Source organism: Bombina bombina, chromosome 2 (assembly GCF_027579735.1).
Source record: "Bombina bombina isolate aBomBom1 chromosome 2, aBomBom1.pri, whole genome shotgun sequence".
NCBI classification, from domain to species: domain Eukaryota; kingdom Metazoa; phylum Chordata; class Amphibia; order Anura; family Bombinatoridae; genus Bombina; species Bombina bombina.
The window spans coordinates 1,201,494,381-1,201,521,707 of NC_069500.1; the positions used below are offsets into that span (position 1 = coordinate 1,201,494,381).

General features: G+C 40.7%; 1 protein-coding gene across 4 annotated transcripts in view; it reads left to right on the forward strand.

Annotated features, from left to right (window-relative positions):
- MTUS1 (microtubule associated scaffold protein 1) overlaps nucleotides 1-27,327 on the forward strand; it is a 938,324-nt gene that overhangs the window by 167,138 nt on the left and 743,859 nt on the right. The gene's annotated exons all lie outside the window — the stretch shown is intronic.

The window sequence follows — 27,327 nt, forward strand, 5'->3', positions numbered from 1 at the left end:
GCTAGATACAATATTCATGTAAACAATGCTGTAAGTCGTCCTGTTTTAAACTGCCAAAAAAAATAAACAAAATATTTGTAGTGGGCCTTTTGCACTAAACGGTGCTCTTAATTTTCTATTAAGGATATGAAGAGTATATTAAGTGAAACATGCAAACAGAACGTGTGTATGGTTTAGGATATTTAGAAGTAGATGACAGTATGATTTATAATTTTAAATTGCTTGTCTAAGTTTTTGTTCCTTGTAGATTAGGAGGCAGCTCTCTTTACAAAAGATATTCAAAATAAGTAAAAATATACTATAAATACCTAAGGGTGGCTCACAAGTTATGCTGTAAAGTAAATCTAGCAAAACATTTTTTTTATATATACCCTAAGGGATTTAGAAATTAGCAGACTGTCCGGTTTTGCAGGCTTTAATATGAAGTGTATGCAAAATGCTGACAAATATAGACGGACTGTCATGGTCTTTAGTATAATTTTTCTGGAGGAGCTGTTTAGTAATTAGACTTGTGTGTTGCTTATCATTTCACACTATTACAGATACCAGTGTGATATGGAGTGGGGTGGTTTTGTAAGAATGATCATATTGAGGCTACAGTGGTGACGAGATGAATGGATTTTGTCCTCATTGTTATGATGGATATTGCAGTTCCTGAAGCAGCAGTGGTGCTGGAGGCAAGTAAACACTTCTAAATGCCAGAGCAGGCTGTAACACATTACTGTGAAATGCACGGCAGCCCTCTCTGACATAGTGAGTTTACTGTGCCACCTTGTGCTAGGGCATGGCTTGACTTGCCATAGCCCAACATACCATGGCTACTAAATGTTTTAGCTGTAAATAAAGTTTCTCCAACATAGGTGTGTCCGGTCCACGGCGTCATCCTTACTTGTGGGATATTCTCCTCCCCAACAGGAAATGGCAAAGAGCCCAGCAAAGCTGGTCACATGATCCCTCCTAGGCTCCGCCTACCCCAGTCATTCTCTTTGCCGTTGTACAGGCAACATCTCCACGGAGATGGCTTAGAGTTTTTTAGTGTTTAACTGTAGTTTTTATTATTCAATCAAGAGTTTGTTATTTTAAAATAGTGCTGGTATGTACTATTTACTCAGAAACAGAAAAGAGATGAAGATTTCTGTTTGTATGAGGAAAATGATTTTAGCACCGTAACTAAAATCCATGGCTGTTCCACACAGGACTGTTGAGAGCAATTAACTTCAGTTGGGGGAACAGGGTGCAGTCTCTTACTGCTTGAGGTATGACACATTCTAACAAGACGATGTAATGCTGGAAGCTGTCATTTTCCCTATGGGATCCGGTAAGCCATGTTTATTAAGATAGCAAATAAGGGCTTCACAAGGGCTTATTAAGACTGTAGACTTTTTCTGGGCTAAATCGATTCATTATTAACACATATTTAGCCTTGAGGAATCATTTAATCTGGGTATTTTGATAAGATTATATCGGCAGGCACTGTTTTAGACACCTTATTCTTTAGGGACTTTCCCTAATCATTGTCAGAGCCTCATTTTCGCGCCGGTATGGCGCACTTGTTTTTGAGAACAATGGCATGCAGCTGCATGTGTGTGGAGCTCTGATACATAGAAAAGTCTTTCTGAAGGCATCATTTGGTATCGTATTCCCCTTTGGGCTTGGTTGGGTCTCAGCAAAGCAGATTCCAGGGACTGTAAAGGGGTTAAATATAAAAACGGCTCCGGTTCCGTTATTTTAAGGGTTAAAGCTTCCAAATTTGGTGTGCAATACTTTTAAGGCTTTAAGACACTGTGGTGAAATTTTGGTGAATTTTGAACAATTCCTTCATACTTTTTCGCAATTGCAGTAATAAAGTGTGTTTAGTTTAAAATTTAAAGTGACAGTAACGGTTTTATTTTAAAACGTTTTTTGTGCTTTGTTATCAAGTTTATGCCTGTTTAACATGTCTGAACTACCAGATAGATTGTGTTCTGACTGTGGGGAAACCAAGGTTTCTTCTCATTTAACTATATGTATTTTATGTCATAAAAAATTTTAGTAAAAATGATGCCCAAGATGATTCCTCAAGTGAGGGGAGTAAGCATGGTACTGCATCATCCCCTCCTTCGTCTACACCAGTCTTGCCCATACAGGAGGCCCCTAGTACATCTAGTGCGCCAATACTCCTTACTATGCAACATTTAACGGCTGTAATGGATAATTCTATCAAAAACATTTTAGCCAATATGCCCACTTATCAGCGAAAGCGCGACTGCTCTGTTTTAGAAAATTCTGTAGAGCATGAGAACGCTGATGATATGGTTTCTGAAGGGCCCCTACACCAGTCTGAGGGGGCCAGGGAGGTTTTGTCTGAGGGAGAAATTTCAGATTCAGGAAACATTTCTCAACAAGCTGAACCTGATGTGATTACTTTTAAATTTAAGTAGGAACATCTCCGCGCTCTGCTTAAGGAGGTGTTATCCAATTTGGATGATTGTGATTATCTGGTCATTCCAGAACCACTATGTAAAATGGAAAAGTTCTTAGAGGCCCCGGGGCCCCCCCGAAGCTTTTCCTATATCCAAGCGGGTGGCGTACATTGTTAGTAAAGAATGGGACAGGCCCGGTATACCTTTAGTACCTCCCCCCATATTTATAAAATTGTTTTCCTATAGTCGACCCCAGAAAGGACTGATGGCAGACAGTCCCCAAGGTCGAGGGGGCGGTTTCTACTCTACACAAGCGCGCCACTATACCCATAGAAGATAGTTGTGCTTTCCAAGATCCTATGGATAAAAAATTAGAAGGTCTGCTAAAGATGTTTGTTCAGCAAGGTTCCCTTCTACAACCAATTGCATGCATTGTCCCTGTCACTGCAGCCGCGTGTTTCTAGTTTGATGAGCTAGGAAAGGCGATTATTAGTAATTCTTCTTCTTATGAGGAGATTATGGACAGAATTCGTGCTCTTAAATTGGCTAATTCTTTCACCCTAGACGCCACCTTGCAATTGGCTAGGTTAGCGGCGAAAAAATTCTGGGTTTGCTATTGTGGCGCAGAGCGCTTTGGTTAAAATCTTGGGCAGCGGATGCGTCTTCCAAGAACAAATTGCTTGACATTCCTTTCAAGGGGAAAACACTCTTTGGCCCTGACTTGAAAGAGATTATCTCTGATATCACTGGGGGCAAGGGCCACGCCCTTCCTCAGGATAGGTCTTTTCAAGACCAAAAATAAACCTAAGTTTCGTCCCTTTCGCAGAAACGGATCAGCCCCAAGGGCTACGTCCTCTAAGCAGGAAGGTAATACTTCTCAAGCCAATCCAGCCTGGAGACCTATGCAAGGCTGGAACAAAGGAAAGCAGGCCAGGAAACCTGCCACTGCTACCAAGACAGCATGAAATGCGGGCCCCCGATCCGGGACCGGATCTGGTGGGGGGCAGACTCTCTCTCTTCGCTCAGGCTGGGGCAAGAGATGTTCTGGATCCTTGGGCGCTAGAAATAGTCTCCCAAGGTTATTCTCTGGAGTTCAAGGGGCTTCCTCCAAGGGGGAGGTTCCACAGGTCTCAGTTGTCTTCAGACCACATAAGAAGACAAGCATTCTTACATTGGGTAGAAGACCTGCTAAAAATGGGAGTGATTCATCCTGTTCCATTAGGAGAACAAGGGATGGGGTTCTACTCCAATCTGTTCATAGTTCCCAAAAAAGAGGGAACGTTCAGACCAATCTTAGATCTCAAGATCTTGAACAAGTTTCTCAAGGTTCCATCGTTCAAGATGGAAACCATTCGAACACTTCTTCCTTCCATCCAGGAAGGTCAATTCATGACCAAGGTGGATTTCAAGGATGCGTATCTACATATTCCTATCCACAAGGAACATCATCGGTTCCTAAGGTTTGCATTCCTGGACAAGCATTTCCAGTTCGTGGCGTTTTCTTTCGGATTAGCCACTGCTCCTAGGATTTTCTCATAGGTACTAGGGTCCCTTCTGGCGGTGCTAAGACCAAGGGGCATTGCTGTAGTACCTTACTTGGACGACATTCTGATTCGAGCGTCGTCCCTTCCTCAAGTAAAGGCTCACACGGACATTGTCCTGGCCTTTCTCAGATCTCACGGATGGAAAGTGAACGTGGAAAAGAGTTCTCTATCTCCGTCAACGAGGGTTCCCTTCTTGGGAACTATAATAGACTCCTTAGAAATGAGGATTTTTCTGACAGAAGCCAGAAAAACAAAACTTCTAGACTCTTGTCGGATACTTCATTCCGTTCCTCTTCCTTCCATAGCGCAGTGCATGGAAGTGATAGGTTTGATGGTAGCGGCAATGGACATAGTTCCTTTTGTGCGCATTCATCTAAGACCATTACAACTGTTCATGCTCAGTCAGTGGAATGGGGACTATTCAGACTTGTCTCCGAAGATACAAGTAAATCAGAGGACCAGAGACTCATTCCGTTGGTGGCTGTCCCTGGACAACCTGTCACAAGGGATGACCTTCCGCAGACCAGAGTGGGTCATTGTCACGACCGACGCCAGTCTGATGGGCTGGGGCGCGGTCTGGGGATCCCTGAAAGCTCAGGGTCTTTGGTCTCGGGTAGAATCTCTTCTACCGATAAATATTCTGGAACTGAGAGCGATATTCGATGCTCTCAAAGCTTGGCCTCAGCTAGCGAGGGCCAAGTTCATACATCAACCATCAGGGGGGAACAAGGAGTTCCCTAGCAATGGAAGAAGTGACCAAAATCATTCTATGGGCGGAGTCTCACTCCTGCCACCTGTCTGCTATCCACATCCCAGGAGTGGAAAATTGGGAAGCGGATTTTCTGAGTCGTCAGACATTGCATCCGGGGGAGTGGGAACTCCATCCGGAAATTTTTGCCCAAGTCACTCAACCGTGGGGCATTCCAGACATGGATCTGATGGCCTCTCGTCAGAACTTCAGAGTTCCTTACTACGGGTACAGATCCAGGGATCCCAAGGCGGCTCTAGTGGATGCACTAGTAGCACCTTGGACCTTCAAACTAGCTTATGTGTTCCCGCCGTTTCCTCTCATCCCCAGGCTGGTAGCCAGGATCAATCAGGAGAGGGCGTCGGTGATTTTGATAGCTCCTGCGTGGCCACGCAGGACTTGGTATGCAGATCTGGTGAATATGTCATCGGCTCCACCATGGAAGCTACCTTTGAGACGAGACCTTCTTGTTCTAGGTCCGTTCGACCCACTCCAGCTGACTGCTTGGAGATTGAACGCTTGATCTTATCAAAGCGAGGGTTCTCAGATTCTGTTATTAATACTCTTGTTCAGGCCTGAAAGCCTGTAACCAGAAAAATTACCACATAATTTGGTATATCTGTTGGTGTGAATCTGCAGGATTCCCTTGGGACAAGGTTAAGATTCCTAAGAGTCTATCCTTCCTTCGAGAAGGATTGGAAAAAGGATTATCTGCAAGTTCCTTGATGGGACAGATTTCTGCCTTGTCTGTGTTACTTCACAAAAAGCTGGCAGCTGTGCCAGATGTTCTAGCCTTTGTTCAGGCTCTGGTTAGAATCAAGCCTGTTTACAAAATTTTGACTCCTCCTTGGAGTCTCAACCTAGTTCTTTCAGTTCTTCAGGGGGTTCCGTTTGAACCCTTACATTCCGTTGATATTAAGTTATTATCTTGGAAAGTTTTGTTTTTGGTTGCAATTTCTTCTGCTAGAAGAGTTTCAGAATTATCTGCTCTGCAGTGTTCTTCTCCTTATCTGGTGTTCCATGCAGATAAGGTGGTTTTGCGTACTAAACCTGGTTTTCTTCCAAAAGTTGTTTCTAACAAAAACATTAACCAGGAGATAGTTGTGCCTTCTTTGTGTCCTAATCCAGTTTCAAAGAAGGAACGTTTGTTGCACAACTTGGATGTAGTTCGTGCTCTCAAATTTTACTTAGCAGCTACTAAGGATTTCAGACAAACTTTGTCTTTGTTTGTTGTTTATTCTGGTAAACGGAGAGGTCAAAAAGCAACTTCTACCTCCCTCTCCTTCTGGATTAAAAGCATTATCCGATTGGCTTATGAGACTGCCGGACGGCAGCCTCCTGAAAGAATCACAGCTCACTCCACTAGGGCTGTGGCTTCCACATGGGCCTTCAAGAACGAGGCTTCTGTTGATCAGATATGTAAGGCAGCGACTTGGTCTTCACTGCACACTTTTTCTAAATTTTACAAATTTGATACTTTTGCTTCTTCTGAGGCTATTTTTGGGAGAAAGGTTTTGCAAGCCGTGGTGCCTTCCATTTAGGTGACCTGATTTGCTCCCTCCCTTCATCCGTGTCCTAAAGCTTTGGTATTGGTTCCCACAAGTAAGGATGACGCCGTGGACCGGACACACCTATGTTGGAGAAAACAGAATTTATGTTTACCTGATAAATTACTTTCTCCAACGGTGTGTCCGGTCCACGGCCCGCCCTGGTTTTTTTAATCAGGTCTGATAATTTATTTTCTTTAACTACAGTCACCACGGTAACATATGGTTTCTCCTATGCAAATATTCCTCCTTAACGTCGGTCGAATGACTGGGGTAGGCGGAGCCTAGGAGGGATCATGTGACCAGCTTTGCTGGGCTCTTTGCCATTTCCTGTTGGGGAGGAGAATATCCCACAAGTAAGGATGACGCCGTGGACCGGACACACCGTTGGAGAAAGTAATTTATCAGGTAAACATAAATTCTGTTTTTTATTATTATTATTGGGATATGCAATAAAAGTAAAATAAATTTCAAATGTTACTGCTTCAACATTTTACTTAATTTTGGTGTCCTCTGAAGAGTATACCTACTGTAGGTAGGTTCAGGAGCATGTGTCTTAAGCAGTAAATAGAAGAATGTGTAAGTGTTAATGTTGTAAACACTGCTGCCATATAGAAGCACGAGCATGCTCGCCTTTTAATATACCAAGAGAAAAGGACGTTTTTGATAATGGATGTAAAAAGGAAAAGTTTTTATTTATTTTTATTTAAATAACTTCAGGTCCCTATAAGGCACAAAACTTTAAATATATATTTGTATTTAGCTACATTTCTGTTTTCTAAGTAAGTGGGCCCTATAGCACTTTTCCAGTCAGAAGTTTTTAATATAAATTCAGAACATAAATTAGGTGTAATAGGCCCATTCGGTATTCATTTATTGAAGGATATTTGTTAGAGGAAAACTAAGGTTTTTATATTGGAGCACCTGGTCCCTTCTGCTGAGCATCCTCTCCAGCACTCTCCAGAGTGTAAACTAGGGAAGTTGTTAGGGGTGTGGTACCATCTCTAGTACCTGCACATGTGGAGGAGTGATTCTCTAGTACCTGCACATGTGGAGGAGTGATTTGCTTGTCCTGAATAGGGAGTTCTCTCATCCCTTGAGATCATGATTTGATTTAAATTTAAATAAACCCTTTCTAAGTGTGTGTATCTCTCATTTTTATTGTGCTTCTCTTTATTGCGCTTCAGATATTGCTCTTTTTACAAATTAAAGGTTTTTCGCAACCCTGTGTCCAACAACTATTGGTGCTATTTTTTCCACCCTTAATGCACATATAAACACTTAAAGTGACTGAAAACTTAACGATTGTGCTGCACAGTATATAAAAATATAATTCAAAACCACTCGTGGTGCACGCAACAATTGGCTGAAGGAGGATTCCCCATTGCTCATCTAAATAAAGTGTAAAATGCGGGCAGAGGAACAGCGCAATGTTTAACCATCATTGTATGGTAAATATTTGACAAATGAAGAGTCATTTAAACATTTCCTTAATTAAAATTCCCCTGTTTTCAATTATTTTTATGTACTGGTCTGTAGAGGACAATCGTTAAAGGGACATGAAAGTCAGAATTTTTCTTTAGTGATCTAGGTAGAGCATACATTTTTAAACAACTTTCCAATTTACTTCTATCTAATTTGCTTCATTCTTTTGTTATACTTTGTTGAAAAGCATATCTAGATAATTTGGGAACTACATTTTCCCCATGATCAACTAAACTGCAGAGTGGCTAGGAATCATGGGAAATGTAGTTCCAAAACATTTGTTTTGCCAAGGTTAGCCATCACTGCCCAATACCTTACCATAAAAATCTAGCACTGCAGTGGAATAGGCACATCTGCCTGTTTCCAGTGTACTTATCACCTAATCGGCTCTTAAGTACTCAATGTTTGTGGATAGAGTATGGTGCAGTAGGTATTACTTTAGAAAAGGTGCTTTGCTTGGAGAAGTTCCTTTTTAATATGACCCCATGTCCGCACAAATGAGATGCTGCACATATTTAAGAATGCTAGATATGTTCATCTAAATGATTATTAAATATCAGCAAATTATGGTAATGTAAAGGCATTTTCTATGCAGATTGTTTACATTGCAATGTTTACTATTTGGTGTATAATGTATACACTGAATGCCCTTTTTTTATTAATATCAAGTTAGTGTTTGGAAACCAGTAAACAGCTTTATAGGGGCGAGAGGAACTGTACATTTTTGTATATGGCAATTTGTAAATAAAATAGTAGTCTGAGTACAGTGGGAATTGCATAACCACTCAGTGCTATGTATGTGTCACACACACACACACACACACACACACACACACACACACACACACACACACACACACACACACACACACACATATATACATATATAGAGATGTGTGTATGTATATCTCTTGTTCTGGCTCTCCGTGCCTGGAGCTGTTTAGAACATTGGAATTCATGCTCCTCAAACAACTGGAGTACAAAGTATGCCAGCACAAAATAAGTGTTCCTGTGAGTGCCAGGCTTTACTTCTCATTGCTTTTGAAGTGACTCTGAAAAAGGAGCGGTCTACAAACCCCTGAGTGGGAACGTTTTGATTACAAATGTATTCTGGCTTAATTGAAGCAAGCTGTCATTTGCATACACAGCCCATTGGAAGTGATGCAGCAAGCCTTTCAGTAATGTGCTTAGGACAGCAGTCTGCATCCATCCCATACAAATGTGTTACTGGAGAGCTCGAAAAGTAACCTAACTTGTACAGGCCCTTCATGTGTTACAGGAAATTGGCTGTTGCTTAAAGGGACAGGAAACCCCAAAAATGTATTTCATGATTTAAATAGAACATACAATTTTAAGACACTTTCCAATTTACTTCTATTGTCAAATTTGCTCAATTCTCTTGTTATCATTTGAAGGAACAGCCTTACAATACTGGCAGCTAGCTGAGCACATCTAGTTAGCCAATCACAAGAGACAAATGTGGGCAGCTAACTCCCAATAGTGTAGGATATGTGCGTATTCTTTTTTTAAAAAGAGAAAATAAGAGAACAAAGCACATTTTAAAATAGAGCATGTAATTTTAAGATACTTATTAAATTCACTTCTGTCTAAATCCTGCAAATTTTGACCTCCCTATCCCTTTAAACAATGTAGACACAGGACATTTACCAACATAGCTTTTTGTCTGAAATCTGCTCATTAACTAGAGAAACTAATGAACAAAACTAGTTCATTCCTTTATTCAGTGTCTCCATTTATTAGATAGTGGAAACGTATTGCTAATTTGGAGTAAATGTTATATTTATTTAGTGCATAAACAATTTTTTATTAGTGTTTGGAAATAATCAAATTCCAAGGAAAACTAGACCTACATTTAGCTACCTAAGGGTACTGAACCAAAAATGGGCCTGCTCCTAAGCTTTACATTCCTGCTTTTTCAAAGAAAGATACCAAGAGAACGAAGAAAAATTAATAAGAGTAAATTTGAAAGTTACTTAAAATTGCATGCTCTAACTGAATCATGAAAGAAAAATAGGTTTCATATCCCTTTTTTAAGTAGCATAACCCAGAAACAAAAGCTTTTACTTATTTTTACTTTAAAATCACGTGTATGAATTGTACTGACGGAAAGGGATGTTCCAATAGTACAGAGCCTATTTGTTATCTTTATTTTCTAGATCAGTGTTTCTAAACCTTCTTGTAGAAAGTACCCCTACATGCACCCTATTGATTAAAGGGACACTGAACTCAAGAAATTTCTATCGTGATTCAGATAGATCATGCAATTTTAAGCAACTTTATAATTTACTCCTATTATTTTTTCTTCGTTCTCTTGCTATCTTTATTTGAAAAAGGCATCTAAGCTTTATTAGTTCAGAACTTTGGACAGCACTTTTTTATTGGTGGATGAATTTATCCACCAATCAGCAAGAACAAACCAGGTTCGGCATCTAAACTTACATTCTTGCATTTCAAATAAAGATATGAAGGGAATAAGGAAAATGTGATAATAGGAGTAAATTAGAAAGTTGCTTATAATTTAATGCTCTCTGAATCACTTAAGGAAAACATTTTGGGTTCAGTGTTCCTTTAAACCCAGCCTTTAACAGGTCAGATACTTAGGATTTCCCTACATGATTACAAGCGAGTCAGTCAGTGATCAGCTGACCAGCTCAATCAGGGAAATACAATCTCACCTGATAGTGGTAGAACTGAAAATACTGGTTTCTAAGATGCATTGAATGGGAACCTCATCTGCATCAGGTTGGGAAAAAAAGGAAAGGCCAATGCTCTGGGCACCCCAGGAGTATGTTCCACCATTTTGAGAAAGGAGGCTCTAGATTGGCTTGAATCTTGGACATTAAAGTTATATTTCTCTTGTTAAGTGTGTTCAGTCCACGGGTCATCCATTACTTATGGGGGATATATTCTCCTTCCCAACAGGAAGTTGCAAGAGGATCACCCAAGCAGAGCTGCTATATAGCTCCTCCCCTCACATGTCATACCCAGTCATTCTCTTGCAACCCTCGACAAAGAAGGAGGTCGCGAGAGGAGTTGGAGTTTTTACTTAATTATTCTTCAATCAAAAGTTTGTTATTTTAAATGGCACCGGAGTGTGCTGTTTTTTTTTATATCTCAGGCAGTATTTAGAAGAAGAATCTGCCTGCGTTTTCTATGATCTTAGCAGACGTAACTAAGATCCACTGGCTGTTCTCGCACATTCTGAGGAGTGGGGTAACTTCAGAAAATGGGAATAGCATGCGGGGTACCCCGCAAATGAGGTATGTGCAGTACAATATTTTCTGGGAATGGAGTTGACTAAGAAAACACTGCTGTTACCCATATGATGTAAGTACAGCCTTAAATGCAGTAGTAGCGACTGGTATCAGGCTGATAAATGTATGCGCAGTTGAGTTATTTTCTAGGGACTTGAATTTGACTGAGAAAATACTGTTAATACTGAAATAATGTATAAGCCTTAACTGCAGTAGAAGCGACTGGTAGCAGGCTTAGTGATAACTTTGCATGACATTGAAAAAGTTTGTTTTTAAAACGTTTACTGGCATGTTATTCGTTTTGTGAGGTACTTTGGTGATAAATCTTTTTGGGCATGATTTTTTTCCATATGGCTAACTTATATTTCTGCATAGAAACCGTTATATCAGGTCTCCCACTGTTGTAATATGAGTGGGAGGGGCCTTTTTTAGCGCCTTGTTGCGCAGTTAAAATTCTAGCACAGTCTTCCTGCTTCTTCCTCCTTGATCCAGGACGTCTCTAGAGAGCTCAGGGGTCTTCAAAATTCATTTTTGAGGGAGGTAATCAGTCACAGCAGATCTGTGACAGTGTGTTTGACTGTGATAAAAGCGTTAAATCTTAAATTGATTATCCGTTTTGGGTATTGAGGGGTTAATCATCCTTTTGCTAATGGGTGCAATCCTCTGCTAATTGAATACATTTACTGTTAAAAATTGTTTGCTATAACTGAATTAATTCATTGTTATTCAACTGTTTTTAAAAGCGCTGCAGCGTTTTTTATATTGCTTGTAAACTTATTGAAAGTAATTTCCAAGCTTGCTAGCTTCATTGCTAGTCTGTTTAAACATGTCTGATACAGAGGAATCTGCTTGTTCATTATGTTTAAAAGCCGATGTGGATCCCAATAGAAATATGTGTACCAATTGTATTGATGTTACTTTAAATAAAAGTCAGTCTTTACCGGTAAAGAAATTATCACCAGACAACGAGGGGGAAGTTATGCCGCCTAACTCTCCTCACGTGTCAGTACCTTCGCCTCCCGCTCAGGAGGTGCGTGAGATTGTGGCGCCAAGTAAATCAAGGCCCTTACAAATCACTTTACATGATATGGCTAATGTTATGAAAGAAGTATTATCTAATCTGCCCGAGTTAAGAGGCAAGCGCGATAGCTCTGGGTTAAGGACAGAGCGCGCCGATGACACAAGAGCCATGTCTGATACTGCGTCACAATTTGCAGAACATGAGGACGGAGAGCTTCATTCTGTGGGTGACGGTTCTGATTCGGGGAGACCGGATTCAGAAATTTTAAATTTAAGCTTGAGAACCTCCGCGTGTTGCTAGGGGAGGTGTTAGCGGCTCTGAATGATTGTGACACTGTGGCAATCCCAGAGACATTATATAGGCTGGATAAATACTATGCAGTACCGGTGTGTACTGACGTTTTTCCTATACCGAAAAGGCTTACAGAGATTATTAGCAAGGAGTGGGATAGACATGGTGTGCCCTTTTCCCCTCCTCCGATATTTAGAAAAATGTTCCCTATAAACGCCGCCACACGAGACTTATGGCAGACGGTCCCTAAGGTGGAGGGAGCAGTTTCTACTTTAGCCAAGAGTACCACTATCCCGTTGGAGGATAGTTGTGCTTTCTCAAATCCAATGGATAAAAAATTAGAGGGTTACCTTAAGAAAATGTTTGTTCAACAAGGTTTTATATTACAGCCCCTTGCATGCATTGCGCCTGTCACTGCTGCAGCGGCATTCTGGTTTGAGTCTCTGGAAGAGGCGATTCGCACAGCACCATTGGATGAGACTTTGAGCAAGCTTAGAACGCTTAAGCTAGCTAATGCGTTTGTTTCGGATGCCATAGTGCATTTAACCACACTTACGGCTAAGAATTCCGGATTCGCCATCCAGGCGCGCAGAGCGCTATGGCTTAAATCCTGGTCAGCAGATGTGACTTCTAAATCTAAACTACTGAATATTCCTTTCAAAGGGCAGACCTTATTCGGGCCCGGCTTGAAGGAAATTATTGCTGACATTACTGGAGGTAAGGGCCACACCCTTCCTCAGGATAGGGCCAAATCAAAGGCCAAACAGTCTAATTTTCGTGCCTTTCGTATTTTCAAGGCAGGAGCAGCATCAACTTCCTCCGCTCCAAAACAGGAAGGAACTACTGCTCGTTACAGACAGGGTTGGAAAGGCAACAAGTCATGGAACAAGGGCAAGCAGGCCAAAAAGCCTACTTCCGCCCCTAAGACAGCATGAAGACAGGGCCCCCTTTCCGGAGACGGATCTAGTGGGGGGCAGACTTTCTCTCTTCGCCCAGGCTTGGGCAAGAGATGTCCAGGATCCCTGGACGTTGGAGTTCATATCTCAGGGATACCTTCTGGACTTCAAAACTTCTCCTCCACAAGGGAGGTTTCATCTGTCAAGGTTATCAACAAACCTAGTAAAGAAAGAGGCATTTCTACAATATGTACAAGACCTCTTAGTGATGGGAGTGATCCACCCAGTTCCGCGAACAGAACAAGGGCAAGGTTTTTACTCAAATCTGTTTGTGGTTCCCAAAAAAGAGGGAACCTTCAGGCCAATCTTAGACCTAAAGATCTTAAACAAATTCCTAAGGGTTCCATCGTTCAAGATGGAAACCATTCGAACCATCCTACCCATGATCCAAGAGGGTCAGTACATGACCACAGTGGACTTAAAGGATGCCTACCTTCACATACCGATTCACAAAGATCATTATCGGTACCTAAGGTTTGCCTTTCTAGACAGGCATTACCAGTTTGTAGCTCTTCCCTTCGGGTTAGCTACGGCTCTGAGAATTTTTACAAAGGTTCTGGGCTCGCTTCTGGCGGTACTAAGACCGCGAGGCATAGCGGTGGCTCCGTACCTAGACGACATTCTGATACAAGCGTCAAGTTTTCAAAATGCAAAGTCTCATACTGAGATAGTTCTAGCATTTCTGAGGTCGCATGGGTTGAAAGTGAACATGGAAAAGAGTTCTCTGTTTCCACTCACAAGGGTTCCCTTCTTGGACTCTTATAGATTCTGTAGAGATGAAGATTTACCTGACTGAGTCCAGGTTATCAAATTTGAAATGCTTGCCGTGTCCTTCATTCCATTCCAAGCCCATCAGTAGCTCAGTGCATGGAAGTAATCGGCTTAATGGTCGCGGCAATGGACATAGTGCCATTTGCGCGCCTGCATCTCAGACCGCTGCAATTATGCATGCTAAGTCAGTGGAATGGGGATTACTCAGATCTGTCCCCTTTACTGTATCTGGACCAGGAGACCAGGGATTCTCTTCTCTGGTGGTTGTCTCGGGTTCATCTGTCCAAAGGAATGACCTTTCGCAGACCAGATTGGACGATTGTAACAGATGCCAGCCTACTAGGTTGGGGTGCAGTCTGGAACTCCCTAAAGGCTCAGGGATCGTGGACTCAGGAGGAGAAACTCCTTCCAATAAACATTCTGGAATTAAGAGCAATATTCATTGCTCTCCTAGCTTGGCCTCAGTTAGCAACACTGAGGTTCATCAGGTTTCAGTCGGACAACATCACGACTGTAGCTTACATCAATCATCAAGGGGGAACCAGGAGTTCCCTAGCGATGTTAGAAGTCTCAAAGATAATTCGCTGGGCAGAGTCTCACTCTTGCCACCTGTCAGCGATCTACATCCCAGGCGTGGAGAACTGGGAGGCGGACTTTCTAAGTCGCCAGACTTTTCATCCGGGGGAGTGGGAACTTCATCCGGAGATATTTGCTCAACTGATTCTTCGTTGGGGCAAACCGGAACTGGATCTCATGGCATCTCGCCAGAACGCCAAGCTTCCGTGCTACGGATCCAGGTCCAGGGACCCGGGAGCGGTGCTGATAGATGCACTAGCAGCCCCTTGGGTTTTCAACATGGCTTATGTGTTTCCACCTTTTCTGCTACTGCCTCGACTGATTGCCAAGATCAAACAGGAGAGAGCATCGGTGATTCTGATAGCGCCTGCGTGGCCACGCAGGACCTGGTATGCAGACCTAGTGGACATGTCGTCCTGTCCACCATGGTCTCTACCTCTGAGGCAGGACCTTCTAATTCAGGGTCCTTTCAACCATCCAAACCTAATTTCTCTGAGAAGAACAGGATCAACAAGAGGTTGAAAAAGTATGCATTTCTTTAGCACTTCATTCTTCCCTTTAGAGTTTATACTGAGAACACCTTAATAGGATGAAGTTGGTGATTTGGATTAAAATTTAACCTTTATTAGTTTTATTAAAAAACAGAACACACAACATAAAGAATTAAAAAACACAAAAAGTAGGGGCCTATAGAACGAGTTTATCAAGTTACCCAGTGCAGTTGACAAAATTGTTATTAAGTTCAATAAGCGTGAGAATCTGGTCACTAAGCTGTATACTGGATAAGGAGATGGAATGTGTTAGAATCTCCTGAGAGGACAAGTAGATATACTATGAGTAAGTTTTGCTGGGTATAAAACTGACTCAGCAATAGATTAAGTACTGAGGTGTTTATCAGATAGGTTTCCTAAAGTCTATTATATTTATTCAACTCGAAAAAAGATATACTGCTCAAATAGATGAGCAGTTATTAATATAAATCAGTATGAGTGAAATAACCAATTTTTGTATTTTTTGGATATCTTTTGTCATAGGCTCATGTGCTTATATTTGCCTTATGCCTATGATCAGTACTTAGGAAATAGTGCTCAAATAGATGAGCAAATCTAGGTGTAAATTGATATAGGTGAAATAACCGATTTTTGTATTTTTTGGATATCTTTTGTCATTGGCTCATGTGCTTGTATTTGTCTTGTGCCTGTAATCAGTACTTGGATTTTAATTATGGTCTATTGATAAAAGATAGTATACCTATACTGGTTTTCAATATATTGATTGACTTTGTTAGCAGTCTGATATCTCTTGTCATTGGCTCATGTGCTTAGATTGCCTTGTGTCTGCAATCTGTACTTCAAATTTTTGGAAAATTGTTGTCTGGTAATACAGGATAGTTAGCACATACTAGCTAGAAAGATTATTTGGCTAATATAGCAGTCATCACTCACAGAGAGTGTCTGTAAGGTAAGTGCTTGGTTAATTCTGCTTAGTTGCAATTATAACTCCTTATATAGGGAAATGCTGATCAAATTGTTACACATGTATAGTATATTGTAACAAATGTGGTTATATAAATATAGAGTATCACTTGTTCAAAGTGAATATTTTTACTCAGGCTGATTGTAGTTACAGCCTGAGTATTCCCTAAGGGTGTTAATCTTAATTTTATATATCTGCAGTAACCCGTACATGCAATGCCAAGTAATTTATATGTTACTCAGGTAGCGGCTAGTATCAATTGATAACTAAATTAAATTGTTATCTGCTTAATAGGTTAACCCTAGAATATTAGAAAAGGTAATAAATTGTATTAGAGATATACTTTGTCTAGAGACGTGCTCTCAAGTACTGGTTATGAGATTTAATAGATCCTGTGGTTTGTAAATGCCTCACTTTGAAGTTAAAGTAGAGGTTAGGCACTAGACACACACTCATCATTCAAATTCACATCTCCATTTAAGTTAAATTCTAAAAACGGTTTTCACAGGCATAACACTGATTCACACTAGATACAGTTTAAGTAAAACGTAGATTTAGCAAAGTTGGTCAATCTCTCAGAGTAAGAATAACTCGTTCAATTGTATAGTACAATTCAAGCGGCAATATTGCTATTATTAAGCGGCCCAAACTAGATGCAAAGTTAAAAAATATTGGGGGTTGAAAGAGGTTCAACACCCTCCCCTGACATGTTTCGCCGACCTAATAGCGGCTTTTTCAAAGGTGAGCGCCCGGTCGCGCCGTCGGGTGTTTTATCACCTTAGCTCCACCCTATTTACAATCGGGAGCCAATCCGAGCCATCCTTACTCGAGGAGGCACGGCAATCAGAATGGAGCAATGTTATTGTGGACAGGATAGGTTGATGGCAATATGGATAAGATTTGAGAATAAGAGAGCGGATAACTGGCTATTATGGATGGACTTTGTGTATATCTTTATTTTTAATCTTGGCAAATGGATGCAATAATGGGTATATAATGATAGTATAATAAAGATAAAAGAAATGAGATAATAATTTAATATCAATGTCTAGTGATATCATATTTATTATACATTGGTTCATATTCGAAGTTTGGATATTGTCAATTTATAATTGACATTATATCCAAACTTGAAAAAACAATCTTGTGTGCAAAAGATATATATTTCAATAAAAGCTAATGTATAATTAGTCTCTATCTGAATCTAGTAATGTTTATATTGCAAGTATAATAGATTATGTATATTCCTTGTTTGGTGTGGTATAAGGTTGTCAGAGTGGAGGGGTTTGGGTGAAGTGTTAAAAAAAAAGTATATTGAAACTAAGACTAATATAGTATTGGTTTCTATCTAAATCTTGTGATATTTATATTAAAAATAAGGATTCTATATATTTCTAAATAGAGTTGTCATACACCAATAACCCCACTTCAGATTACATTCACCATGCATCATCGCCTTCCCTAAACCCTCTCACCCTTATATTCCCACACCACTCTATGTAGAAATATATAGAATCCTTATTATTTTTAATATAAATATCACAAGATTTAGATAGAAACCAATACTATATTAGTCTTAGTTTCAATATACTTTTTTTAACACTTCACCCAAACCCCTCCACTCTGACAACCTTATACCACACCAAACAAGGAATATAAATAATCTATTATACTTGCAATATAAACATTACTAGATTCAGATAGAGACTAATTATACATTAGCTTTTATTGAAATATATATCTTTTGCACACAAGATTGTTTTTTCAAGTTTGGATATAATGTCAATTATAAATTGACAATATCCAAACTTCGAATATGACCAATGTATAATAAATATGATATCACTATAGACATTGATATTAAATTATTATCTCATTTCTTTTATCTTTATTATACTATCATTATATACCCATTCAATATTGCATCCATTTGCCAAGATTAAAAATAAAGATATACACAAAGTCCATCCATAATAGCCAGTTATCCGCTCTTATTCTCAAATCTTATCCATATTGCCATCAACCTATCCTGTCCACAATAACATTGCTCCATTCTGATTGCCGTGCCTCCTCGAGTAAGGATGGCTCGGATTGGCTCCCGATTGTAAATAGGGTGGAGCTAAGGTGATAAAACACCCGACGGCGCGAGCAGGCGCTCACCTTTGAAAAAGCCGCTATTAGGTCGGCGAAACATGTCAGGGGAGGGTGTTGAACCTCTTTCAACCCCCAATATTTTTTAACTTTGCATCTAGTTTGGGCCGCTTAATAATAGCAATATTGCCGCTTGAATTGTACTATACAATTGAACGAGTTATTCTTACTCTGAGTGACCAACTTTGTAAATCTACGTTTTACTTAAACTGTATCTAGTGTGAATCAGTGTTATGCCTGTGAAAACCGTTTCTCCAACATAGGTGTGTCCGGTCCACGGCGTCATCCTTACTTGTGGGATATTCTCTTCCCCAACAGGAAATGGCAAAGAGCCCAGCAAAGCTGGTCACATGACCCCTCCTAGGCTCCGCCTACCCCAGTCATTCTCTTTGCCGTTGCACAGGCAACATCTCCACGGAGATGGTTAAGAGTTTTTTTGGGTGTTTAAATGTAGTTTTTATCCTTCAATCAAGTGTTTGTTATTTTAAAATAGTGCTGGTATGTACTATTTACTCTGAAACAGAAAAGAGATGAAGATTTCTGTTTGTAAGAGGAAGATGATTTTAGCAAACGTTACTAAAATCGATTGCTGTTTCCACACAGGACTGTTGAGATGAAGTAACTTCAGTTGGGGGAAACAGTTGGCAGACTTTTCTGCTTGAGGTATGACTGGCCACATTTCTAACAAGACTATGTAATGCTGGAAGGCTGTCATTTCCCCAATGGGGACCGGTAAGCCATTTTCTTAGATTAAGTAAAAGAATAAAGGGCTTCATAAGGGCTTAAAAAACTGGTAGACATTTTTCTGGGCTAAAACGATTACTTTGCTAAGCATATTTTGCAGATTATAACTCTTAATAGTTATTATAATCTTGGGGATTGTTTTAAAAAAACGGCAGGCACTGTATTGGACACCTTTTTCAGATGGGGGCCTTTTCTAGTCATAGGCAGAGCCTCATTTTCGCGCCACTAATGCGCAGTTGTTTTTGGAGAGCAAGGCATGCAGATGCATGTGTGAGGAGCTAAGAACCACTGAAAAAGCTTATAGAAGGCGTCATTTGGTATCGTATTCCCCTCTGGGCTTGGTTGGGTCTCAGCAAAGCAGATAGCTGGGACTGTATAGGGGTTAAATGTAAAAACGGCTCCGGTTCCGTTATTTTAAGGGTTAAAGCTTTCAAATTTGGTGTGCAATACTTTTAAGGCTTTAAGACACTCTGGTGAAATTTTGGTGAATTTTGAACAATTCCTTCATACTTTTTCACATATTCAGTAATAAAGTGTGTTCTGTTTAAAATTTAAAGTGACAGTAACGGTTTTATTTTAAAACGTTTTTTGTGCTTTGTTGACAAGTTTAAGCCTGTTTAACATGTCTGTACCATCAGATAAGCTATGTTCTATATGTATGGAAACTAAGGTTTCTCCCCATTTAAATTTATGTGATAATTGTGCCATAGTGTCCAAACAAAGTCGGGACAATGATGCCACAGATAATGATATTGCCCAAGATGATTCCTCAAATGAGGGGAGTAAGCATGATACTGCATCATCCCCTTCTGTGTCTACACCAGTTTTGCCCACACAAGAGGCCCCTAGTACATCTAGTGCGCCAATACTTATTACCATGCAACAATTAACGGCTGTAATGGATAATTCTATTGCAAACATTTTATCCAAAATGCCTTGTTTTAAACACTGAAGGGCAAGTGGACGCTGATGATAACTGTTCTGACATACCCTCACACCAATCTGAAGGGGCCAGGAGGGAGGTTTTGTCTGAGGGAGAAATTTCAGATTCAGGAAAAATTTCTCAACAAGCTGAACCTGATGTTGTAACATTTAAATTTAAATTAGAACATCTCCGCGCACTGCTTAAGGAGGTATTATCTACTCTGGATGATTGTGACAATTTGGTCATTCCAGAGAAATTATGTAAGATGGACAAGTTCCTAGAGGTTCCGGTGCCCCCCGATGATTTTCCTATACCCAAGCGGGTGGCGGACATAGTAAATAAGGAGTGGGAAAGGCCCGGCATACCTTTTTGTTCCTCCCCCTATATTTAAGAAATTATTTCCTATAGTCGACCCCAGAAAGGACTTATGGCAGACAGTCCCCAAGGTCGAGGGGGCGGTTTCTACTCTAAACAAACGCACTACTATTCCTATAGAAGATAGTTGTGCTTTCAAAGATCCAATGGATAAAAAATTAGAGGGTTTGCTTAAAAAGATGTTTGTTCAGCAAGGTTACCTTCTACAACCAATTTCATGCATTGTTCCTGTCACTACGGCAGCGTGTTTCTGGTTCGAAGAACTAGAAAAGTCGCTCAATAAAGAATCTTCGTATGAGGAGGTTATGGACAGAGTTCAAGCACTTAAATTGGCTAACTCTTTTATTTTAGATGCCGCTTTGCAATTAGCTAGATTAGCGGCGAAAAATTCAGGGTTTGCTATCGTGGCGCGCAGTGCGCTTTGGCTAAAGTCTTGGTCAGCGGATGTGTCTTCCAAGACAAAATTGCTTAACATCCCTTTCAAGGGTAAAACACTGTTTGGTCCTGATTTGAAAGAGATTATTTCAGACATCACCGGGGGAAAGGGCCACGCCCTCCCTCAGGATAGGTCTTTTAAGGCTAAAAATAAGCCTAATTTTCGTCCCTTTCGCAGAAACGGACCAGCCTCTAATTCTACATCCTCTAAGCAAGAGGGTAATACTTCACAACCCAAACCAGCCTGGAGACCGATGCAAGGCTGGAACAAGGGTAAGCAGGCCAAGAAGCCTGCCACTGCTACCAAAACAGCATGAAGGGATGGCCCCCGATCCGGGACCGGATCTGGTGGGGGGCAGACTTTCTCTCTTTGCTCAGGCTTGGGCAAGAGATGTTCAGGATCCTTGGGCACTAGAAATAGTTTCTCAAGGTTATCTCCTGGAATTCAAGGAACTACCCCCAAGGGGAAGGTTCCACAGGTCTCTATCTTCAAACCAAATAAAAAGACAGGCATTCTTACATTGTGTAGAAGACCTGTTAAAGATGGGAGTAATTCATCCAGTTCCAATAAGAGAACAAGGGATGGGGTTTTACTCCAAAAAAGAGGGAACATTCAGACCGATTTTAGATCTCAAGATCCTAAACAAATTTCTCAGGGTTCCATCGTTCAAAATGGAAACCATTTGAACGATCCTTCCCACCATCCAGGAAGGTCAATTTATGACCACGGTAGATTTAAAGGATGCGTATCTACATATTCCTATCCACAAGGAACATCATCAGTTCCTAAGGTTCGCTTTTCTGGACAAGCATTACCAGTTTGTGGCTCTTCCATTCGGATTAGCCACTGCTCCGAGAATTTTCACAAAGGTACTAGGGTCCCTTCTAGCGGTTCTAAGACCAAGGGGCATTGCAGTAGTACCTTACTTGGACGACATCCTGATTCAAGCGTCGTCTCTGTCAAAAGCAAAGGCTCATACGGACATCGTCCTAGCCTTTCTCAGATCTCACGGATGGAAAGTGAACAAAGAAAAAAGTTCTCTGTCCCCGTCAACAAGAGTTCCCTTCTTGGGAACAATAATAGATTCCTTAGAAATGAGGATTTTTCTGACAGAGGTCAGAAAATCAAAAATTCTAAGCTCTTGTCAAGTACTTCATTCTGTTCTTCGTCCTTCCATCGCGCAGTGCATGGAAGTAATAGGATTGATGGTTGCAGCAATGGACATAGTTCCTTTTGCACTAATTCATCTAAGACCATTACAACTGTGCATGCTCAGACAGTGGAATGGGGATTATACAGACTTGTCTCCGACGATTCAAGTAGATCAAAAGACCAGAGATTCACTCCGTTGGTGGCTGATCCTGGACAACCTGTCACAGGGAATGAGCTTCCGCAGACCAGAGTGGGTCATTGTCACGACCGACGCCAGTCTGGTGGGCTGGGGCGCGGTCTGGGAACCCCTGAAAGCTCAGGGTCTATGGTCTCGGGAAGAATCTCTTCTCCCGATAAACATTCTGGAACTGAGAGCAATATTCAATGCTCTCAAAGCTTGGCCTCAACTAGCAAAGGCCAAATTCATAAGGTTTCAATCAGACAACATGACGACTGTTGCATATATCAACCATCAGGGGGGAACAAGGAGTTCCCTGGCGATGGAGGAAGTGACCAAGATAATTCAATGGGCGGAGGATCACTCCTGCCACTTGTCTGCAATCCACATCCCAGGAGTGGAAAATTGGGAAGCGGATTTTCTGAGTCGTCAGACCTTCCATCCGGGGGAGTGGGAACTCCATCCGGAAATCTTTGCCCAAATAACTCAATTATGGGGCATTCCAGACATGGATCTGATGGCCTCTCGTCAGAACTTCAAGGTTCCTTGCTACGGGTCCAGATCCAGGGATCCCAAGGCGACTCTAGTAGATGCACTAGTAGCACCTTGGACCTTCAACCTAGCTTATGTATTCCCACCGTTTCCTCTCATTCCCAGGCTGGTAGCCAGGATCAATCAGGAGAGGGCTTCGGTGATCTTGATAGCTCCTGCGTGGCCACGCAGGACTTGGTATGCAGACCTGGTGAATATGTCATCGGCTCCACCATGGAAGCTACCTTTGAGACAGGACCTTCTTGTTCAAGGTCCATTCGAACATCCGAATCTGGTTTCCCTCCAACTGACTGCTTGGAGATTGAACGCTTGATTTTATCAAAGCGTGGGTTTTCAGATTCTGTAATAGATACTCTGATTCAGGTTAGAAAGCCTGTAACTAAAAAAATTTACCATAAAATATGGAAAAAATATATCTGTTGGTGTGAATCTAAAGGATTCCCATGGAACAAGATAAAAATTCCTAAGATTCTATCCTTTCTACAAGAAGGTTTGGAGAAAGGATTATCTGCAAGTTCTCTGAAGGGACAGATCTCTGCTTTATCTGTTTTACTTCACAAAAGGCTGGCAGCTGTGCCAGACGTTCAAGCGTTTGTTCAGGCTCTGGTTAGAATCAAGCCTGTTTACAGACCTTTGACTCCTCCCTGGAGTCTAAATCTAGTTCTTTCAGTTCTTCAAGGGGTTCCGTTTGAACCCTTACATTCCGTAGATATTAAGTTATTATCTTGGAAAGTTTTGTTTTAGGTTGCAATTTCTTCTTCTAGAAGATTTTCAGAGTTATCTGCTCTGCAGTGTTCTCCTCCTTATCTGGTGTTCCATGCAGATAAGGTGGTTTTGCGTACTAAGCCTGGTTTTCTTCCGAAAGTTGTTTCCAACAAAAATATTAACCAGGAGATAGTTGTACCTTCTTTGTGTCCGAATCCAGTTTCAAAGAAGGAACGTTTGTTACACAATTTGGACGTAGTCCGTGCTCTAAAATTCTATTTAGAGGCTACTAAAGATTTCAGACAAACCTCTTCCTTGTTTGTTGTTTGTTCTGGTAAAAGGAGAGGTCAAAAAGCAACTTCTACCTCTCTCTCTTTTTGGCTTAAAAGCATCATCCGATTGGCTTATGAGACTGCCGGATGGCAGCCTCCTGAAAGAATCACAGCTCACTCCACTAGGGCTGTGGCTTCCACATGGGCCTTCAAGAACGAGGCTTCTGTTGATCAGATATGTAAGGCAGCGACTTGGTCTTCACTGCACACTTTTACAAAATTTTACAATTTTGATACTTTTGCTTCTTCTGAGGCTATTTTTGGGAGAAAGGTTTTGCAAGCCGTGGTGCCTTCCATCTAGGTGACCTGATTTGCTCCCTCCCATCATCCGTGTCCTAAAGCTTTGGTATTGGTTCCCACAAGTAAGGATGACGCCGTGGACCGGACACACCTATGTTGGAGAAAACAGAATTTATGCTTACCTGATAAATTACTTTCTCCAACGGTGTGTCCGGTCCACGGCCCGCCCTGGTTTTTTAATCAGGTCTGATGAATTATTTTCTCTAACTACAGTCACCACGGTATCATATGATTTCTTCTATGCATATTCCTCCTTTACGTCGGTCGAATGACTGGGGAAGGCGGAGCCTAGGAGGGATCATGTGACCAGCTTTGCTGGGCTCTTTGCCATTTCCTGTTGGGGAAGAGAATATCCCACAAGTAAGGATGACGCCGTGGACCGGACACACCGTTGGAGAAAGTAATTTATCAGGTAAGCATAAATTCTGTTTTTTCATGCTTTTTCTACGTTTCTTCTTTTGAATAGAAATATTGGTTTATATTATATTTGATAGACTCTATGAAACTAACCAATGCATGGTATTTGTACATTTGTGTGGTAGAATAAGCAACTTGCTGCATTTAACTGGTGATCATTTCACTGCAAGAGTGTAAGGGTTAAATGTGAATAAGGATGTATTGGAAGTCATGTGTGATCTTTGTGAGTAACCCCTCCCTATGATGCTGTGATTGGCCACCTGTGTCTATAATTGTCTGATATATTCCCTTGTTTGTTAGCTTGATAAAGGGGTAGGAGCCCCGAAATGTTGCTCAATAAAGGTGCTGTTGCTCTATTCAGAGTGCTACCTGTGTATTTTTCTTCATATTATATGCTGGGACTTTGAAAAGGGTGGTCCCTCAGGTGTACACCTACATCCACCTTAGTTATTTTAAAGGGACATTCCTATGAAGTGTGTGCTGGTCCTGTGACTTTTTTACTAGTACTTTCTGTGGTGTGTGTGTTTTATGTTTTGTAATTACACCAAGTCAGGCTCGTAAGTATGTAACTTGGAGGTTTTCTCATTAAGATCTGGAAGGCCTTTATTTCTTGGTGTATAGATCATGGTTTCTCCTGGCATTCTTTTAGAAATGCTAGGCTTTTGCAGTTCTTACAGGATGGTCTGGATAAGGCCTATCTGCCAGTTGTCTGAAGGGGCAGATTTCGTCTTTCAGTTTTGTTTCATAGGAAGATTACTAATCTTCCTGATATTCATAGTTTTCTAGAGGCTTTGGCCTGTGATCAAGCCAATGTATCCTCCCTGGAGTCTTAACTTGGCGCTAAAGGTTTTGCAGGCACCCCCTATGCATATGGTGGATATTAAACTGATTTCTTTGCCATATCTTCTGCTGGAAGAGTTTCAGAGTTATCTGTTCTTTCTTGTGATACTCCTTATCTTGTTTTTCATTAGGATACAGCAGTTTACGGTCTACTTTTGAGTTTTTGCCTAAAGTTGTTTCTTCAGACATTAGTAGATAAATTGTTGTCCTTTCTATGTCCTGATCCTAAGAATACTTCAGAGATCTTTGCATAATTTAAATTCTCAAGGCTTTCTTGGCGGCAGTTAAGCCTCCACTGCAACAGATTACTGCTCATTCTACTAGGTCAGTTGCCACTTCATGGGTTTTTAAGAATGAGGCTTCTGCTGACCAACATTGCAAGGCAGCTACTTGGCCTTTGCATACCGTTACAGATTTCTACCATTTTTCATGTTTTTTGCTTCTTCTAAGCCTTTGGTAAGAAGCTCCTACAGGCGCAGTTTCAGCTTGATTTTTTTTTTCTTGCCTGATTGAATCATTCCCCCCCCGTTAGCTTTTTGTGGTGTTGTAAATTTATTTTTTTCAGTGAAATTTTTGTTTAAATCCCTGCCATTTTGCTATTACTCGGACTCCACAGCTTGAGTATTATTTCCCAGGAGTAAAGGATCGTGTACTCTTACCACCTGTATGAAAGAAAACATCTTAGCTTACCTGATTAATTTTGTTCATGGTAGTGAGAATCCATGAGAACCCACCCTATGTTTTTTTTTTTTCCCCTTTTTTTTCCCCCTTTTTTTTAGCACATTTTTTCCTTGCTCCTTTTATGGCACTTATACATTTTTCTTACCTTCATTTTGCTTGGCTATACATTAGACTGAGGTAGATGGGTTTTATAGGGCTTTTAGGGTTTGGGAATATTTGCCTCCTAGTGGTAGGGAAGAGTAATTGCCAGGAGTAATGGATTGTGGACTCTCACCACCATGAAAGAAAAATAGATTTATGTATTCATAATTTTAGTTCACACAAATCACACCATAGTTTTGCAGAAATACCATAATATGGAGAGAACAGCTAAACCGCTCTAGCACAGGGTTTGTGATTGGTTAGTGGCAGTGACCAGAGGCTAACAGAGTTGCGCTTTAAACTTCTAGGTTTTTTTTTTTTTATGTAGTTCAATATAGGTTAGTCCTGTTTTAATTAACTGCAGAATTCTATTTGGTGTTTTAGTTCTTAGGGGGATAACAGAGAAAGCTCTCTGCTAGTGAATTTAAACTGCTGCCTAATAACAAAATACCATAGCTTTATATTGGATCTTTATCCAACAAATGCCTGAAGATGGTTTAAACAAGGTATTTGCAATAACTTGCAGAGAATAGCATTTCTCCTATTCTCTGCAGTGCAGGGGCTTGATACGGGTTGTGATTAAAACATCAATCAAATGCTTTAGTCACGTTAGGGCGTGTGCTTTGTCTCCAGAGAGTTGGCACAGAACAACCTATTGGTTTAATCAATTGCCGCAACAATTATATTCAGCAGCTTTACAGCTCTGTGTTTTAATATGCAACTTAGAACATTGAACTGTTTTGTTGCTAATGTATTCTGCATTGCACCACTCCAGCAGCATGATGGTCTGACTAATCTAGCTGCTAATAGAAATAATCTGATTTTTCTTTTGCTGTCATCCTTTTTGGACAGGCTGCGTTTGGAGCCCCATCCTAGTGACTTATAAAGATCACTTGAGGCACTATGCTGCATACATTGTTCAATTGATTTAAGCAATGCAGTTACAGAGGACAGTGGAAACCAAAGGCAACTATAGTTTAACGTAACATTAAGAATCATTTGACATGTTTTATGACAATACATTTTACATTCAAGTTGTTTCTTTGCAATGCACAGTTATATTATGCATATTATCTGGATATTCTAAAATGTATTTTGTTAGCATAGTCTGTAGGGCTTTAAAAATCAAGCACTCTTGAGAAACACACCATTTAAAAATCTTTGTTCTTTGCTGTGATCAATAAGAGTCAAATGTAAATGGAGCACTTGCCATAATCTTCAATTAGCAGGTTGCTGGGTTAGCTAAACTGCTACACAGTATGTACTTTAGCCTCTCTGAGGGTGTTAAACATCACAACAGATACAT